Source organism: Nuphar pumila, chromosome 14, assembly GCF_984573655.1.
Source record: "Nuphar pumila chromosome 14, dmNupPumi1.hap1.1, whole genome shotgun sequence".
NCBI lineage: Eukaryota > Viridiplantae > Streptophyta > Magnoliopsida > Nymphaeales > Nymphaeaceae > Nuphar > Nuphar pumila.
Window position 1 is genome coordinate 44578018 of NC_143262.1, and position 11914 is coordinate 44589931.

Genomic DNA, 11914 nt, shown 5'->3' on the forward strand with positions numbered 1-11914 from the left:
CAGCACCTTAAATTGGGCCTTTCATATTTAGCTTAGTATTTATTTTGTGCTTTGTATTTTGAATGCTAAAAAAACAAAAAAAAAAATTTTTTTTGCTAAGGCTATGGCTGGTTATCACCATCTGAGTTACAATATCATACTTTGTGTAGCTTAATGTCAAATTTCTGTTTGATGAAGCTGTCTGAGTTATAAGATCATACTGTGTTGCTAAAATTTCTGTTCGATGAGATTGTATCTGAGCATCATTTGAAATCATTGGTTTTTCGTGAGAAATAGGTTAGAAATTGTTGATAATCAATCATTTTGACTGTATGATCTTGGTGTTCTTTTTCAATGAAAATGAACATCTGAATTTTAACTTATTCCTGTTTGCCAATTATTTTTTGTCTTGGCAATTGGCTGTGTGAATGGCTTATGAAAAGCATTTCCTGCAATTGGTTTTGTGAATGGTTGTGTGAATGGATTCTAAAAAGCATTTCTTGGCAATTGGCTGTGTGAATGACTTATAAAAAGCTTTTCTTGGAAATTGGCTGTGTGAATGGCTTCTAAAAAGCATTTCTTGGCAATTGGCTGTGTGAATGACTTATAAAAAGCTTTTCTTGGAAATTGGCTGTGTGAATGGCTTATGAAAAGCATTTCCTGCAATTGGTTTTGTGAATGGCTGTGTGAATGACTTATAAAAAGCTTTTCTTGGAAATTGGCTGTGTGAATGACTTATAAAAAGCATTTCCTGCAATCGGCTGTGTGAATGTCTTATGAAAATCGGTTCCTGCAATTGGCTTTGTAATTAGCTGTATGAAAATCAACTATTTTATCTATGACAAGGTTGTTTGGAATATCTACATACTGGTTGCAAACCAATAGTCAATCACAGAGATGATAAGTCCACAACATCTACACCTCTCCGCTAAGTTTTCACAGTCTTTTCATGATATTCTTGAAAACAGCTCATTGCTTCCACAACCCATTTCCTGCACATATTCATTTTCTGCTGCAAGTGTGCAGTCTTGATATTTGGTCATATTCATGAACGGATATCTCTATATCCAATCATGATCTCCCAACCATCTTTGGCGTGCTTCATTATGGATATATAGGGAAGCTCCATACCCATTTTTACTGGAAATTGCATTATAAGTTGAGAAGTATGGTTGTGTGAAATCACCTACAGAAACTGTCTATACCTGTATTTTCTGATTTTACCCATTATATAGAATTTTCATTTATATGTATATTCTCTTATTATAGGTATATATATATATTGATATGTATGTATATCTACCCATATGTATACGTATATATATATATGTATATATGTATATATATATATATATACATATATATATACTTATATATATATCCCTTCATGTGTATTGGATATCACATATATTTTCCTTTTCTCTTATTTTTGTATATATATCTTCATTGTCATATATTATTTATCATAAATTCGAATATTTCTATATCTATATGTGTCTCTTCTTTGTATATATTATATATATGTTCATTTCCTTGGTTATCTTGTACTAACTCTCATTTTGCAGAAAAATCTAGAAGATGCTGATTCCTTGGCTCCATTTCAATTTTCTTTTACTTTATGTTATGCAATGTAACAGTCCAATGTAAACCTTGGAATAAGATTTACTTTTACTGCTTAGATTAGGATGCATCTCATATAGTTTGATTTCAGTAATATCCTGATTCTATGATGCATATATCTCAATTTTCAAAATCCACCGTGGATGAACACGAATGGCACGTGCACCAACTCTTAGAGAGTTGATGAACTCGGTGGAGTCCATATTTACGGCCCTAGTCGAAATATGGACGAGACCCAGATCCATCATCTCTCTACCAGTCACATTGAGCCTACACTCTTAGGCTATCTTGAAAATGCACCTCATATTTCCAATGTTTTCAAAATATCGTGAATTAACTCAAATAAACCCTGAATATATTCATGGCCACAGTCAGAATATGTGAAGGATTTACTTTGGCTTAATCCACATTTTTCCAACCAGTTTTTCAGAAATCTTTTCAAAGTGCATTCATTCATTTAAATAATTTGCATCATTTGTTTTTCTCATGATTTTCTCAAGAGATTTTCACTTCATGGAATCGATTTCTCAAGAAACTATGATGATATTCGGAGTTGGATTTTCCAAATCAAAGTTTTCCTGTGATTTTCCTTGAAAATATTATTTTCTTAAGATGATTTCAAAAGGAATTTTCATCTTTCTCAAGAATCAAAATCGATTTTCAGATAATTCAAAGATAAAAATTCTCAGGATTTTAATTTCCTAAGTTCTAAATTTCCTTCTCTAATGAATTTTCCTATAAATTTTCTATCCATTTCTTAAGAAAATTCTCAAAGTCCGAGTTTTCCCAACAAGTGCTTTCCTTTTTAAATGTTCATCTTTTCTCAAGAATTCCTTCCATTTTCCCGAGATTCTCATTTCTTCATGGTTTTCCAAGTCTTTCTAAACTTTCTCAAAATTTTCCTGAGATTCTCATTTCTTCATGGTTTTCCAAGTCTTTCTAAACTTTCTCAAAATTTTGCTGAGATTCTCATTTCTTCATGGTTTTCTAAGTCTTTATAAACTTTCTCAAGACTTTCTCGAGATTCTCACTTCTTCAAGATTTTCCAACTCTTTGTAAACTTTATCGAGATTTCAAACCTTCTTCGTCTGAGTTTTCCTAAGAGATTGATTTCCATCTTTTCCTGAGAAATGCTTTTCAACTCCAAATGTTTCCAAGCATACATCATGTTTTCCCAAGCTGCATTTTCCAAAATCTCATTAGCACATGCCTGAATTCTCTGTGCATATAGGATAGAACACGATTTTGATGATTTAACTAAGTCAAGCATAGTTTTGGTCCTTGGTTCGATTACCCCTGTTGAAGGGGGCAGGAACGGTCGAACCTCGTACCGACAGGTCGAGCCCCATCCCATGGATTTTCCCGAAATTTTCAAAACGGAGGCGAGTATTTCAAAACCATTTTCCAAAATCCGGTCAAGTTTAAAGCACAAAAGCATTTTCCTCTCTCTCCCGCAAGGAAGGGAAGACGAGAAAATTTTTGCGACGATAACAGGTTTGGCGACCGAGATGGGACCTATCCTTGTCTGACCAAAATTGTGCTTGACTTAGTTCAATTATCGAAACTGTGTTCACAAAATGTCAGCTCTCTTTACTTTTGATATCATGCGAACTTAGGAGCCTAGGTTCTGACCTAGCTGACATTGACTGCATGTAGCCTAGGCATGGTTTGGTAGGACCAGATTGAGGAGATATTTTCATGCTCACATAGACTTAGTTCTAAATACAACTCTCCTCAATTTAGGATCTGAATGCAAACATGTATGCTTCTTCAAAGTTTTTTAAAAATCTATCTCTCTAGGACTTAGAGCCCTCTATTTCTTGCATGTGATCATTTTTCAAAACCTCCCTTACCTACTTTTACCCGGTCTTCACGTTGCTGGGCTCTCTTCCAGAACCATAGTTCGGGACAGAACCTCACAACTGGGCCAACTATTTGGGTTAACACCCCCCTACCACGTACCGCGTGCCACAGTCCGAAGTATATCGGTAGGCGCTCAAGGATGTTGGAAAACCTTACCTTAGAACCGGAGTTGAAATTATATGCCACGTACCTCGAATTTCGATTCAGGTATATCGGCATAACTGGATTGGACAAAGATGATCTGAACCTAGCGTTAGGGTTAGGGTCCTACAGCTGTTTTCAAAATAATGCATCTAGAATCAGCCTTTTAGGGAGTGCTGTATATGCATAAATGTTTGTGCAGGATGTGATTGTTCGTATGTTACCTCTATTTTCTTACATTTTCCCAAAAATATTTTTCAAATTTCCATATTTCTCACCTTTTCCTTTATTTTCTCAAACCCTGGATGATTTTCCCAAATATCCAATTTCTTTCAAAACTCAGGTCATTTTTCCTTCTTCCGTTCTACTGGATCTCAATTTTTCAGCTGCATTTTCATCCTGCTTGCAATTTTTCAAAATCATATGTTTCTCTCCTTGAATTTTCAATTCTTTTGTCTATTTGCAAAATTCTTCATCATATTTTTCTCGTGTATACCTTGATTATTGCGGTGGAAATTGTTTACCCACTTGCCTTCTCCTTATTCTAAATCCGTTTGCGGATTGTTTTTCCAAGAGATATCTCTTTCCTTCAAAATGGTGTTTTTTCTCGTGGTTGACGACCTCGCCTAGGTAACAAGGCATATTTTTCGTTGTTATTTCTCTTACAAAGAATGACAACACAATTGTCGTGATTTCAGCGGCGACTCCATCCCTAGTAATGGGATATTCTTCCAATTGTCTACCACATCATCAATAATCATTTTTTTTCCCAATCCAAAATTTCCTCAGAGTCTAATCAAGACTTCATCCTGCAGAGAGCATCCACCGCATTTGAGGGTTCGAACAAGGGCAGGAAGAAGAACCACATCACCATAATACTCGTCGGCCTCAGAAGAAGAGATGGACTCCCCGCGATCCGAAAAGAGTCAAGAGCAACAACAAGAAGAGGATGGCATAGACCCACATATGTATGCCATGTTTCAGAAAATGATGACCAAAATGATGAGTGAACGGGCTGGGACCAGTGCAGAGAAGAACCCATTCAGAGAGAAGTTCCATGGACACAAGGATAAGAAGAACTCCAAGAAGCAAATTCAGCCAGAGGAAATTTCATATGAGTCAGAATCAGAGGAAGACACCGATGAAGCATATGAGGTGCCTCCGGCATTTCAGAAACAGGGCCGAAAACAAAGGAGGAGTCACAAATCAAAGAATCAAGTTGCAGAAAAGCCCCTGCAGTCACAGTTCAAAGAAATGGCCAAAGTTGTTAAAGACCTGCAAGCTCGCGACAAGGGCAAGAAAGTCTTCACTAGCGAGGACTTCTATGATGGCTTAGAAGGAGACGAAGATCTGAAAAATCTGCCTCGCAAGTTCATCAAGTTCGATGGTTCTGGTGATCCCAAAGCCCATCTCGCCATGTTCTTCGCCGAATGCTCCAAATTCAAGAGAGACAATAGGGCCCTATTTCTCTGTTTTCCTCGTAGATTAGAAGGCACTGCCGCCAAGTGGTACTCCGAGCATATCAATCCAATTGAGCTGCGAGAATTCGATAAGGTGGTCAACCTATTCATTGAGCGATTTTTGTTCAATACTGAAGCGCTTCCAACATTGAGCCATCCCTGCAATCTAAGGCAGAATGAAAATGAAAAGGCAAGGGACTTCATTCGCAGATGGAGAGAGACCTGCAACAAAATGAGGGATCCTATATCAGAAAGGCATGCTTTATCCTTAATCCTCAACATTTTTTCGTAACCTCTGAGAAGATTAATCTCTACCTCACCCTCCAAGTCTTTCATTGAACTCATTGAACGAGCTGAATGGCTCGAAATGGGAGTAGAGAATGGAGTCTATGAAGGCCTTACCATTGCAAGAAACAGTCAAGATGCCAAAAAGAAGGCTCACTTCACTTTTGCGGCCAAATCTTTTAATAATAGCAAAGGCAACAAGAATGATCATGGCAACAGTTTGGAGAGAATCAAAAGGCAAAAAGGGAAGGACATCAACAGTGATAAACCTCTCCAATCCAGTCCTCAGCATCAAAAGAAAGATCAGGAAAAATCAAAGCACAAAGACTTGAGAACTGATCGAGAATTCACCCCTCTGGATCAGACACTCGAGAGTATACTCGAGTATATGCTTGAGAAAGACCTTGTTCGGTTGCCTAAAGTCGATGATCCTCCAGCAATTATGGGCAGATTCAAAGAACAATTTTGCAAATTTCATCGAGTAATAGGGCACGATACAGAAAACTGCTTTGTCCTTAAGAACATTGTTCAAGACTGCATTGACAAGAAGCTTCTCGTTGAAGATGAAAAAGAGGACTAGTCATCCTGACTAAGCTTTTTTGACAATCATTCCAGAAGTTGACAATGTCGGCACTTTCTCATTTTTCATCTTGCTTTTTCAAAAGAATAATGTAATCCCATTCTCCTTCCTTGATTTTAAAGCATCAATAAAGTCATCGAATTTTTTAATAGCTTGGCGCCATCTTATTTGCTTCTTCTTCCTTTTTAAAATGTCTCTCTTGTGAGGAATGATCTTGAGAACGTCTATTAGTCAAGAAGCTTGTCAATTATTTTTTTTTTATTCAAAATTTTCCTCCCCAGTCACACTGGGGCATTTTTTTGAAAATTTATCTTTACCTCAAAACATCCTGTATGCAGGCAGGATAAACAAATCTCTCATTTTGCATATATATGCACTCACTTGCATTAATTTTGCATTCATTTACATGTCATATGCATTTGCATTTGCATTTCATTTTGCATCAATTCTGCATCCATTTTGCATCAATTCTGCATCCATTTTTTCCCCCTTCAGGTTAAGGGATAAAACCTGAATCATTTTCCATATATTCTTTAACTTCGACCTCCAGGTCATCCAATCTCCAATTTTCAAATTACCAAAATTCTCAATTTCGACCGCCAGGTCATCCAATTTCCATTCCTCGTTCAGGATAAGGGGATAATCCTGAAACCATTCATAGAAGCGATTCAACTCTCTATAATGGTCCTTGTTCTTCATTGAACTGATAGTGTTCCAAGTGAACTGATAGTCGTTCTTCATCGAACTGATAGTATTCCCAGCGAACTGATAGTCGTTCTTCATCGAACTGATAGTGTTCCAAGCGAACTGATAGTCGTTCTTCAATGAACTGATAGTGTTCCAAGCGAACTGATAGTCGTTCTTCATTGAACTGATAGTGTTTCAAGCGAACTGATAGTCGTTCTTCATTGAACTGATAGTGTTCCAAGCGAACTGATAGTCGTTCTTCATCGAACTGATAGTGTTCCAAGTGAACTGATAGTCGTTCTTCATTGAACTGATAATGTTCCAAGCGAACTGATAGTCATTCTTCATTGAACTGATAGTGTTCCAAGTGAACTGATAGTCGTTCTTCATCGAACTGATAGTGTTCCAAGTGAACTGATAGTTGTTCTTCATTGAACTGATAGTGTTCCAAATGAACCGATGGTCGTTCTTCATTGAACTGTTCTTCATTGAACTGATTTTGTTCCCAAGTGAACTGATAGTCGTTCTTCATCAAACTGATAGCGTTCTCAAATGAACTGATAGTCGTTCTTCATTGAACTAATAGTGTTCCAAATGAACCGATGGTCGTTCTTCATTGAACTGATATTATTTCCAGCGATGGTCATTCTTAATTGAATTGATATTGTTCCCAGTGAACCGATGGTTGTTCTTAATTGAATTGATATTGTTCCTAGTGAACCGATGATCGTTCTTAATCGAACTGATATTATTCCTAAAGATGGTCGTTCTTAATCAAACTGATATTATTCCTAAAGATGGTCGTTCTTAATCAAACTGATTTTGTTCCCAATGAACTGATAGTCGTCTCCTTTGGATAGGAGATGATAATTTTTGTCACGGATGTATTGAGCCAGACCTCAAATGCTCACTTTCACCCAGGATTTCAAGAAAATTTTGTCAATTTGTCAATCAAATTATTTGTTGATTTCAGAATTTTCATTGCATAAATCTTTACCTCAGTTCACCTTCAGCATTACTTCCAAGAGAGTGAAGCTTTTGCGAAAATAGATTCAAACTTCAAATTTTTTCTATTGGCCAACCAAAAGGATGAAGGATAAATCCTCGATATGGTCAGAAAAGAAGATTCAATGTTATTAAAAAGCCATAGATGATTGATATTGATCGCAGTCAAATGGCACATCTTTAAAGATTATTCTTGTAAAACGAGGCAGTGAAAATATCCTGAGCGCTAGAAAAAGAGAGCATTCACCCAAGCCCTGTCTCCTCAAGATGGAATTAAATATCCGCAAAAGGGATCTCTCACCTGTCGTCAAGATGAAGGCGAATTAGGCGAGTACACCTCGGGGCCAAAGAAGATTCGAAACATCTCCAAGATGACGGAGTTTGTGACGGATCCTTCCAGGGAAAGTCCAAAGCACTGTCAAGATGAAGGCAGATGCGATGAGCCTCCCAACAATCCCTAAAAGATATTTAATTTCAGCTATCATCCAAACCCCTGAGCCAATATCGTCAAAGAAGGATCGAAACATCTCCAAGTTGAAAGAGTTTTGCGACGTACCCTTCCAAAAAAAAGAGAGAGAGGAAAAAGAAAGAGAGAAAAAGTCAGAACATCTCCAAAATGAAGGAGAATGCAGCAAAAAACTCAAAAGAGTGCAGAAAGATTATCATGAGAGAAGCTCCCAGGATATCAAACTGCCAAAATTTGCCAAGAATTTCTTTAAATTTATGCAATTCTATTATCAATATTCTTTCATCAGTTGCTTTCATAATATCAAATTCTCTTTCTTGTTCATATCAAAGAAATTGATAGCTTCCTTGACGAAGGTCAATTGCAAGCAATTTGAGTTTCAAATCTTGATTCTACGAAGTCAATCTCGTTTGGAGGTAATACTTCAGGTAGAAAAGATGGAATATCTTTTCAACAATGTGCATCATTTTCAAATACTTTGAATCAACAACAAAATTCTCAGCATTTTGACAATATTTTCTAGCTATCCTGTCGTGAAGTGAAAGCTTGATGACCGCTTTGATACATCCTGACACCAATTTTAAATCCTTCTTAAGGACTTGATTCCTTCCCTTCTATGAGAGCGTGAGCTCTCAGATTCACACACTTCCCTGTGTTTCCACTGTCCAACCATAGACAGTCCATTTTGGTTTGAGGTCGAACCACCAATCATTTCTCGCAAAAGGCAATTTCAAAAGCTGATTTTAGTCTCAGCAATGAGACGCCCAAGATCAACCCCTTTTCAAAGCTTTAGGGATCCCATTTTCCTTCCTTTTGCAAAACTCCTGTCGGATTTATTGTGCAAAATCCGAAGGTTCCATCATGGTCTCTTCTTTCGAGGATTCCACTCCATTTTTGGCCTAATCAGGATAAGGGTATAAACCTGAGCCTCATCCAAAGAAGTATTCCATCTTTCGCCCGATCAGGATAAGGGTACAAACCTGAGCCTCATTTGATGAGATATTCCATTTTTCGCCCAATCAGGATAAGGGTATAAACCTGAGCCTCATCCAAAGAGGTATTCCATTTTCCACCCGATCAGGATAAGGGTACAAACCTGAGCCTCAATCAACGAGGTATTCCATTTTTTGCCCGATCAGGATAAGGGTATAAACCTGAACCTCCTTCAATGAGGTATTCCATTTTCCGCCCAATCAGGATAAGGGTATAAACCTGAGCCTCATCCAAAGAGGTATTCCATTTTCTGCCCAACCAGGATAAGGGTATAAACCTGAACCTCATTCAAAGAGGTATTCCACCCGATCAGGTTAAGTGTATAAACCTGAATCTCATTTCAATGAGATATTTCATTCCCCAATCAGCTCAAGGGTTAAAACCTGGGCTTCGTTCCATATGAGTATTTATGTCCCATCCAGGTCAAGGGCATAAACCTGAATTTCACTCTCACAGAGTGAGTCTTTCCTCTTCATTTCTCCATTTCATATCTACCATCTTCCTCAGGCTAATTTCTTCATACCAAGCTAAATCCTTCTAACTGGGGCATTTGGTGTGTTTTCTTTTCCACTAAGCTCGACCATAAGCTGGCTTAGTAGCAAAGAGGGGCATCTGTAAACACCCCAAATTTTTACTCACCTTCTTGACATCGCCCTCAATCGGCACATTTTAGTTCTCTGGAAGCAATAAAGGGCAAAATGGTCATTTTCTGAGATTGAACCTTGCAGAAAGTCCTAAATTTCATTCTTGAGCCTCAAAATTTCCATATTTAGGTTCAGAGACATCTTCAAATGGCAAAATTTCAAAATCCTTTTTCTGGACAAAAAGCTAAAATTTCCAAGTCCGAGCTCAGAGTGACATTTCATAGAACATGTCTTTGCATAGCATTGCATCATTTCACTGCACAGCATGTCATTTTGAGATCCAGAACTCCTGATTTTCAAAATTGTCCATCCAGATTTGATTTTTAAACTTTTTTAAATTGATTTTTAAAACCCTGGGTATTCAAAATTACCAAATTTTCCCATTTTACCCCCAGGACTTTGAATTACAAAAATTTTTTCAAGAAAAACAATCTGGATATTTGGATATTGATTTTAAAGATTTTATCTCAAAACTTTTTGCAAAAAGGATTTTAAATCTCTTTACAAATTTTGTTTTTATATTTATCCATATTTTTGCCCTGAAAACCCAATTTTTCCAAATTCTTGAAAAACAAATAATGTTTTATCTCGTATCTTCAAATAAATGGAGCAGGACCCGCCTTTGAACTAGCATCATACTCATACTCTCATGTAAGTTGTTTATTCTCAAGCGGGACCCACCCGAAGTTCGTACCAATTTGCAAAATTGTCTTTTTCATTTCTCAATATTTATTTATTTATTTTTTAGTTAGTGGGCCCACACACATGTGGCACCCCAATTGAAAATAAAAGACTTTCAAAAACAAAACAAAAACTTTATTTTTGGTTGAGGTGGCATTTCCATAAAAGCCTCTCATTTTTTTTTTATTTCTTTTTTTTTGTTTAAATAAAATTTTTTTAGAAGGAGGCAGCCTTAAATGGCACAGTCGAATTTCCCTAAAATCATAAATTTGATTTTGCCTAAAACTTAGGGAAATAAAACCAAAATTTGAAAAAACAGGGAATGCGCCCCCCTTGAAACGGCTATTTCAAAAAAAATTCAAAAATGAAGTAACGGAACCTCATGAATGGGGGCTGTGTTTTCTTCTTTTTGAAAAGATTTCAAAATTCTTTAAGAGGAGGAGGCCATAGGTCAAAAAGAGGGCTGCATTTTTTTTTTGAGAAAGGAGAGTCGATTGAAGGGAGGAGAGTCGATTGAAAGGAGGAGAGTCGATTAAAAGGAGGTAGCCGATTGAAAGGTGGGATTGAAATCTGGTTTTCTTTTGGGTTTTGCAGGAAAGGGCTCTGAATCGTGAGGTTGCCCAACATCATCCTCCTTTAGCCAAGCTGCAGCAAGTGGCTCCAGCACCATTGAAACAAACCCAGAACGTGGCTGCTCCCTTTGCCTTCAGCCCAGCCACCAAACACTTCCTTCAACCCAGCCACCAAACACTCCAGCCGGTTGCTGCCCATCATCCATCTCCACTTCCTTCAGCCACAACCCAACGTGTTCCTGCCATCCTTCATCAACCATCCAGCAAGAAGCAAGTTGTTGTCTCAAACAGCTGCAGCCCAGCCACGTCCCAGCTTCTTTACCCATTTTTCTTCAGCCCACTTTCCTCCAGCCCCACGTTGTCACCCATTTTAGCCCAGCCACAGGGAAACCATTGTTTTCATCCAATCCAGCCCAGCCACCAGGCCCTTCAACGGTTCCTTCCACCTTCCTTCAACCCAGCCACCAGGCCCTTCAACGGTTCCTCCACCTTCCTTCAGCCCAGCCACCAAGCATTTCAACGGTTCCTGCAGCCCAGCCAGCAGGAGATCCAACATTTCCCACCTTTCCTTCAACCCATCAGCAATGGACCTAGCTGCTGTCTTTCATCTTCAACCCCACCAGCAGAAGATCAAGCCGGCTCCCTATCTTGCTTCAGCCCAGCAGCAAGGAAGGATTCTCATTTGCTGTCTACAAAGGTCACAAAGTGGAGAACGTGGCTGCCTCTTTCCTTCAACCCACAAGCCACAGGGGATCTAGCAGCAAAATTGCATTTCCTTCAGCCTAACCAACAGTAGGTCCAGCGTGAAGTAGCATTTTCATCTCCACTTCAGCCCAGCCAGCAATCTGTGCATCTTCTTCAACACATCAGCTGTAGGAAATCACCTCTTCCTTGCTGGTGTAGAAGATCCAACAGTAGCTGCCTATCATCCTGCAACC